General features: G+C 45.9%; 1 pseudogene; it reads right to left on the minus strand.

Moving 5' to 3' along the window:
- Positions 1-496: 496 nt before the first annotated feature.
- LOC138527924 (transmembrane protein 50B pseudogene) lies at positions 497-1041 on the minus strand (annotated as a pseudogene).
- Between the last annotated feature and the right edge of the window lie 7077 nt (positions 1042-8118).

The following is an 8118-nucleotide window of genomic DNA, read 5'->3' on the forward strand; positions in this document are numbered from 1 at the left end:
ACAGGTCATACAAATAATTACAAAAAGCAAGAGGTTCTGGCAATTCGGGCCACGTCGAAAGATAAATCCTGCAGACTATGTGTAGATTCCCAATCCACAGAAACAATCAAACATCTTCTGATGACTTGTCCTTCAATTGTCCACGAAAGAGAGGCCTTTCTCGGCCCTATGTTAAAATCTTCATATTCCATCGACTACAATGTCTGGTGGAATCGTTTGATCACGGGAGCTAAAACTAGATGGCTAATAGCGGCTTCTAAGCTAATAGACATTGCTTTGGAGAAAATCCTGCAAAAAAAAAATTTAGCAATCGAAACCCTCAATCAACCATGAGCAAGCCAGTGCACACAGGAAACGGTAGACTTCCTTTTTTTTTCTCCTCAGTTAACAACAAAGAAAGACTTTTCTTCTTCTTTTGTAAAAATCTAATTTTGATTAAATACAAATAAAAAAAATAAATAAATAAATAAATAAATAAATATCCAAATTCAAGAAAGAATTTTACTCCAGAATACCAATGCACATTTTAGAGGAATAATCTTCTAGTCATTGTTCTTCTTGGCCCCATAACTCTTCTGTCGGTCCACATTTGTAGATGAGTGTACTAAAAAATAAATATGAGCGCATTTTGAAAGAAGGTCGCAAGTCCAGGGTAAACTGGGACACCTTGCGTGACATATGCTCCAAAAAGGATTTCCACACAGAAGCAAGAAGCGAACCAAACACCATCATGAAGCTAAGAACGAGCCATAATTCTGCTCTAGACCGTCCTAAACAACCATCACTGTAGCTGCCCCCTCTGACCTGTGCATTCGACACTGCGTTTATAATAAAGAAAGCTAAGATGGAAAATACACCCCATGTATGGAAGGCATGGTTCAGCTCCTTTGGATCGGAGTGGATGGCAGCGGCATCTATTGGTATCCACCAACCTGATAAAAATAAAATACCTGCTAACACAGAAGGAAGTGTGTTTCTCTTCTCACCCCAGTCAATGCATTTACATTCTGGCCAGCGCAAGTTGTCTAGGAATCCAGCCATTGCACTTTCAACTTGAAGTTACCTTTATCTTGGCATGAAGTGTTCATCAGTTCAGAAAAGCGTGGCGCTCAATGGGATCAGCCAGTCTATACCAAGGCTTCCTCCTGGAAGAACAGACGCTAGTTCTCATTATACGACGCGACCAGGCGACGTCTGCCTCTTGAGCATTGACGCAAACATGCTGGAGTGGGTCACACAAGCGCAATGACTCGACTCTAAGCCTGTGGTTTTATTTCTCAGCAACCCCACCCATAACTTACTGATAATGTGTCAGGTGTTGAAGTTTGAGGAGTTCTCCGGGCTGAAGATTAACCAAGCCAAATCTGCAGTTTTCCCACTCACTGGCGGGACTTTGGTGTTTGACGACGACTTTGGGTTCGCGTGGGAGTCCGCAAGTGTTTGGTACCTGGGAGTGGCGGTCTCACGGGACCAGTCCACCCTGTTCCGGGAAAACTATGGGAGAGCCGTTGGCTCTCTTCAGGACCAAGTGGTGAGGTGGCGTACCCTTCCTCTTTCTCGGATGGGCCGCATCTCAATAGTGAAAATGATTATTTTGCCTAAATGCCTTTATTTGTTTCTTAACATTCCATTGATCCTTTTTACTGGCTTCTTTCTCTGCTCTTAAGGGATTACTTAAGATTCAATCTGCCCTGGAAAACCAGCCAGGGAATCCTATGCCACGTTGATACAGCATTATGAAAAGGGGGACTTGGCCTTGCCAGACTTGGAACAGTATTACTGGGCGGCGCAGGCACATTATCTGGCGTTCTGGCATACCATGTAATTCATCCGTCCCCACGTCCAGGTGGAAAGAGCGCTGGCTGCCCCCAACCTCTCACATTCTGTGATCCTGGTTGCTTCAAGGGCGGTGATAGGATCAATACACATGAAGGTTACCAGCACTATCTGGCGTAAAGTGGCTTGCAAGATGGCCATTGATACTCCGTACTCTCAACGGCTTCCCGTCAGACACGTAGCCGGAATGGCGATTACGGGGGAGAAGGCCTATCTAAGGTGGGTGGAAAAAGTGGGTATACGGACCTTTAGCGACTATTTTGTGGGGGATGCATTCATATCATTGCAACAAGCGAAGGACAGGGGTGGGACCACTTCAGTAGACCTGTTCATGTACTTTCGAGCGCAGAATGTTTTTAAAGTCGCGTTTCCCTCATTCCCAAAGCAGCACACTATGTGTGAGTTACTGCACGGATTGATACAGTCACAGGGGGAGGGCTGTATAGTCTCCAGGTTGTATCACAGTTTTATGTCTGACATCCTGTGGGTGAGAAATGTGTCTATGCAGCACTGGGAGGGATCTTGGTAGGGAAAGGGATGATTTGGCAAAATATGTGAGGAGTCAAACTCAAAAGGTCTCCCTGAATTCTAAGTTTAAGTTGATTCATTTTACTTTTATGCATCAGGTTTACCATACCCCGTTAAGACTCGATAAACACTTCACGGGCACGAAGGACACGTGCACCAGATGTGGCGTCAGTCCAGCTGATTTTGTGCACTTGGCCTGGGACTGTCTGTATATATTCTGATACTGGGGGGAAGTGATGTCCATGGTTTCACTTACTGACACTGAACAGCTCAATCATAGTCCTATGGAGACATTGTTGGGATGCACGAGGCACCTACCACACAGGCGGTCTGCAGTCTGACTGGCTTTTTGGTGATGGCTTGTAGAAGGGTTGCTATGTCACTGTGGAAGAGCCCCACACCCAGCATGCACATTTGTCTGAAAGACGTGGCATATTGTCACGATATGGAGACAGCATTCATCCGCACTATGCATTTGCATGGCCGTCTGCCAGAGGTATGGGAGCCATATGTACAATATTTGCTTAATCTTGAGGAATAATTTGTGCTCTACTGCCTTTCCTGGTTTATACAAAGCCTCCAAGCTATGTCTCAAGATTACTGTGGGTCGCTGTTTATTCTGAACTCCTTTGTTGTAAGGATGTTTTTCTTGTAAAATCAAGAATTAAAAAATATAAAATGAAAAAAAGCTTCTGCCAGAGGATCTGGAGATGGTTCTGGGTCCTCTTCACATCGAAGGTTCCCAAAAGATCTGCTTAATGTGTATGAGGAGAAGGAGTATGTTGCTTACCTGCACCTCCTGTCCTCCAGCATTGGTATCTTTCATAGATTCACATGCTTTGAATATTCCCTGGCAACAGGCTGGGAATCCCCCGTAACCTTAGTATTATAATATATAGTAAATCTTTTTAGGCTCACTTTAGTAGCCCATCACTGTCCTTTTGGGTGTATTACACACCAGCCAATGGGATGTCAAGTATCTAAATCCAACCAAGAGGCCAAATTCAGATTCTAACCCCACAGAGATGAGAGCTACTGTATTGCAGTCTTACTCCCTGCGGGGCAGATGGCAGGCACATGTGAATCCATGAAAGATACCAATGCTGTAGAACAGGAGTTAGAGGTAAGCAACATACTCCTTCTCCAGCATTGGATCTTTCATGGATTCACATGCTTTGAACAGAATACACAGCAGTTGCCAGCAATGAACAGGAGGCGGCAGGGACGAAAGGTATACCTTATTGAAACAGGCGTTGCAAGACGCCTCTCCTGACTCTTGCCTCTCCATCCCCTCGTCTTTCCATGCAGTAATGCTTCATGAAGGTGTGCGGTACTGCCCAGGTAGCTGCACCGCAGATGTCTGGCAGGGGGGTTCCTGCTCATAATGCCACAGATGATCCCACTGCACTGGTAGAATGCGCTCATATAGGCCCTTGTAGCCTGTCAGCCTGCGCATGTGCCATTGTAATCGCTGAGGTGGACCATCGCGCAATGCCTTGCTTGGAAATGGGTTGTCCCCTGCTGGGGGCACCAAAGGCTACGAACAGTTGCGAAGTTAGTCGAAAACCCTTAGTTCTGTCCATATAAAACTTCAAAACCCTTCAAAGATGCAGCAAATGTAGTGCCTGCTCTGCGGGCGCAGTAGGTTTTGCAAACAAAACTGGTAAGAATACTTCTGATTGGAGGTGGAACTCTGTGAGCACCTTAGGAATGAAGCTTAGAACAAGCTTCAACACAACCTTGTTTGTGTCATAAAGTTTCACCAAATCTCGGCTCTGTTGGTCCGGTCTAACATGGCGACATGTCAATTCGAACTTGATTATGGAGTTCAATTTATTTTCAAAACACTTGAATTTACTAAGGTCGCGTCTCTCTGGGTTGGTGGCTTAGCCAAGAAAAATACCACATGTAAGAATTAGTATAGAAGAGAAGACCCAGGGTGAGACTGCGCCCAGTTTCAAAAGAAGATTTAATATATAGAAATGCCCTTTTTGTTTGTGTCATAGCGTAGGTAAGGCGACTTGACGAACAATGGAGGAATTAATTTTTTTATTTTTTAAAGGTTTTTTTATTTGTTTCGATTAAACATGTCACCAACTACAACATCCCAAGATTCCACCCCTCCTCCCCAATGTCAGAGGAGCATGTGCCATTTCAACAAAGAGGCTAGCAGTGCTACAGCGTTCACATCATGTCCTGAATCCTTATTCTGTGAGAGCATCTTTGTAGCATATAGTTGCTTTGGTGGTACCCCAGAACGTCCTCCCAGGTGCGTTTAAAAGAGATTAGGCCACCCTGAATGAAGTGCGTTGCCCATTCTAGCAAAACAAAGTTTCACACCTTTCGAAGACAATCCTGGTTGGAAGGCACTTGCTTTTGTTTTCACTGCAGCGCTACTGCTAACCACACTGCTATAAGGAGGGTCATTAAGCTGAGTTTCTACCTTTGGGAATACATTTTCTTTTTTGTTACACAACCATACCCCCACCTCTGTTGCTCCCAAATCTGGGAAAATCCCTTCCATATGTGTCGGTACCCATCCCAGAAAGGTCTGACGACGGGACAGTCCCACCAGATATGCTTCCAGTTCCCGCTAGTTTTGCAAATCCTCCAGCAGAGCTGGAGGGGAGAGAGAGTCAGATACATTGTGCAAAGCCTCTCTGGAGTATAGTACCACTGTACCATCATTCGATACCACATTTCTCTTGTATGTATGGAGTGTGAAAAACCCAAGGGTGTTCTCCCGAGTAGAGCCCGTGGATCCCGTATTCAGGTGGCCAGGACACAGCCATCGCTGTTGGCTCCAGTTCCTGGGGGTGGACTAGTGTGGGAGGGTCACCTGGGTAGGGGAACCCGGTGTTATGCTCGGGGGGAATACCCCAGTTGAGACACAGTACCATCACAGGGAGGATAGTGATGGGAACGAAGTCCCTGAAGCTTTTATAAGCTACCCCCAATCATCCCCTTTACCCAGTGAATCTTCCTTAACCAAAGGGAAAGCCAACAACCCATTCACATCTGGTAAAACCTTTAAAAACCTCAACTCCGAGAATCTCTGCTATCCTGTCTTCTACTCAGATATTCCCATGTCCCTCTAATAATTAATTTCCGTACCCCAATCTCCCTTGACAAAACATTACGTTCCTCACAATCCCCTTTGTTCAGTTCACCACTCTGATTATCCCCAGTTGCTTCAAAATCCCTACCAATCCCGTCCATCTAATTATCCTTTACCAAACTCTCAGTCAAATATAACCAACTACAATTCCCACAAACCCTCTTGTTTATTTTAGGATAAAAATCCCAGTTATTCCTGCTTCTCTCACATGAACAATTCCTTACATTATGACAGAAAACAGACTAATGTTAAAGCTGTACACCTGACATGTCCCAATACGAGGGTCAGGCAAAGTCAGGCAATTGACCTTAATCGTACACACCTGACAGCACTTTCCTTTCCCTAGAGGGATCAAAGGTGGAGCAAGAGAGCACACTACAAGCACGGCAGACAGCACGACGAGATGGCCAACCAGGCAGAGCAGTTCAAGAGAAGGAGAAAGACGGCGGGCAGTGAGGGGTGGCGAGGAGAGAAGCGACCTTGCCCCCTTCGTCCCAGGACCGCAGAACCTTCATGGAAGAGAGCCTAAGACCGTGAACAATAGCACCAGTGTCTGCAGATGGCAACGGTACACAGAGCACGTCAACGCTGATAAGAGGGAGCGAGGGAAACTCCTGCTTGTGTGGTACCAGACTCGACCAAAGTTACGAAGAAAGCCAAGCAGTGCATCACAGTCAGTGAATCGAGTGGAGAGGCGATAAGAGCCGGGCTATGGTGAACGAAAGCCACAAAGTGGCAAATTGAACTAAGTTCAAAGAACTGTAAAAAGTGTTAAGGGGAGACCAGCTACAGAGGGAACCGACACCACATAGGTGTTAACTCGAGAGACTCTGGTCGATCCCCGTTTGAGTAAAACTACAGAAACCAGAAGGCTGTAGGAGAGTCACTAAAAGAGGTCAAAGTGGTCATACAGGCGGTCTAGCAACATCCCTGTGCAATCGAAATACTTTGATTTACAAACATGGTGAAAGTAAAAGGGAAGTGAATCTCGTGAACATTGAAAGTAAATTAAATACGAATGTGAAGTTGGCAAGAGTAAACCCAGAAGAGGGTTGCTAACGAGAAGGCGGTAAAGTCTAAAGTCCAAGAAAGTGTGTTGACAAAGGTAAACCCGGCCAAGGGATGTCCACCGGAACTGTTTAAAAAGACATTGAACATGGTAAGTGAAGGGTCTGTGCCTTGAAGAAGGGGGTTGGGGGGAAGCCATTATCACCCTGATCATGTGAACCCGAGAAAGGAAGGTTCACTGCAAACTTTTGAAAAGGCTTTGGGCCTCATTACGAGTATGGAGGCAGCCATGGTGCAATTAGCGCCATGGCTGCCTCCATACCGGGCTCTAATACCGGGTTCCTGCAATGAGGAATTAATGGGTCATTCCGACATTGGAGGACCCAGTAATTCCTCCTTGCAGGAACCCATCCCCATTTGAGGCCCCGTAGGGCTCAATGGGAATGGGGAGGGAGGTAATAACGGGCACATTACGAATGGCCCGTTATTAGCTCCCTCTTCCCCTCGCGGGACTCGGAAAGGACGTCTGGTTTTACCAGACATCTGTTCCGGGTCCCGCAAAGGGAACCTCGTAATAGGCGCTCCCGTAATGAAGGGTGCCGGTCCCGTACCGGCACCCTTCATTACGGGAGCGCCACCCTTGTAATGAGGCCCTTTGTATGAAAACGATAGCAGAAGATTTGTGCAAAGCCATAGTGAAGCCGGCAGGGAGGAGGGCAGCAGTTGAGACGGGTCCGAGCCCGAACGAGGGAGATCCAGGGGTGAAGCATCACCCAAAACCCATTAAGAGAAGGAACTATTATTCAGTTTTATGAAATACGATTGAAAAGGGTCAGCGGCCAGAAAAGGGGGACCCAAGGGTGAAACCATCACCCAAAGTTTTCTGAAGGGGTCAGCGCCCGGAAGAGGAGGTCCCAGGGGTGAAGTCATCATCCGACATGAACTGCAGAAAAGAACCCTTTTGTGTGTTTCTTTTGTTAGTGAATACATCAGGCCCTCGAAGGCAAGAGACTTTCAAGAGGAAAGAAACTTGACCATCAACGGTCCTGATAGCTGCCATTGGAACTGTTAACTCGTGCTGGGAAAGCTTGAGTGTGTGCTGTACTCCAAGCTCCCATCTTACCCTGTGCACAAAACGTGGGGAAGGGAGTCCCAGGCTACCGCATCCTGACATATTATTTGCGAACACTTCTTTCTTTTCTTTAAAAACCATCCCACACCCTTTTTGTATTAGTTGTAAGATTTGGCAATAGGTTTCTCAGCATAGGCTCTTATTATTTGACACAGCGCCACTAGGACTGACTTATTTTACATTTGATGGTCAATGCTTGCTCCCATCTTAGATTTAGGTTTACATTAGCCGTTTTTCCAACCTGCATACAGTTTAAATAAACACCCTTGAACTGTGATCACTTGTTTATGTCTTTACTGTTGTCATCATGAGTTCCTCACAGGAGCAAGTGAGTTTAGGAATAGATCTCCAAAGGTGTTCCCAATGTTCTTTTGGTATTGTGTTACCGAGTGTGGTGCCCCATTCTTTAATATAATTCCATTGCGCTAAGGTTGTGCCATCTGTTAACAGTCTTTACAGATTCAAGATTCGCTTTTTTGAGCCAGTTTGGGATGTG

Source organism: Ambystoma mexicanum, chromosome 7q (genome assembly GCF_040938575.1).
Source record: "Ambystoma mexicanum isolate Mex_15411 chromosome 7q, UKY_AmexF1_1, whole genome shotgun sequence".
Classification (NCBI taxonomy): Eukaryota; Metazoa; Chordata; class Amphibia; order Caudata; family Ambystomatidae; genus Ambystoma; species Ambystoma mexicanum.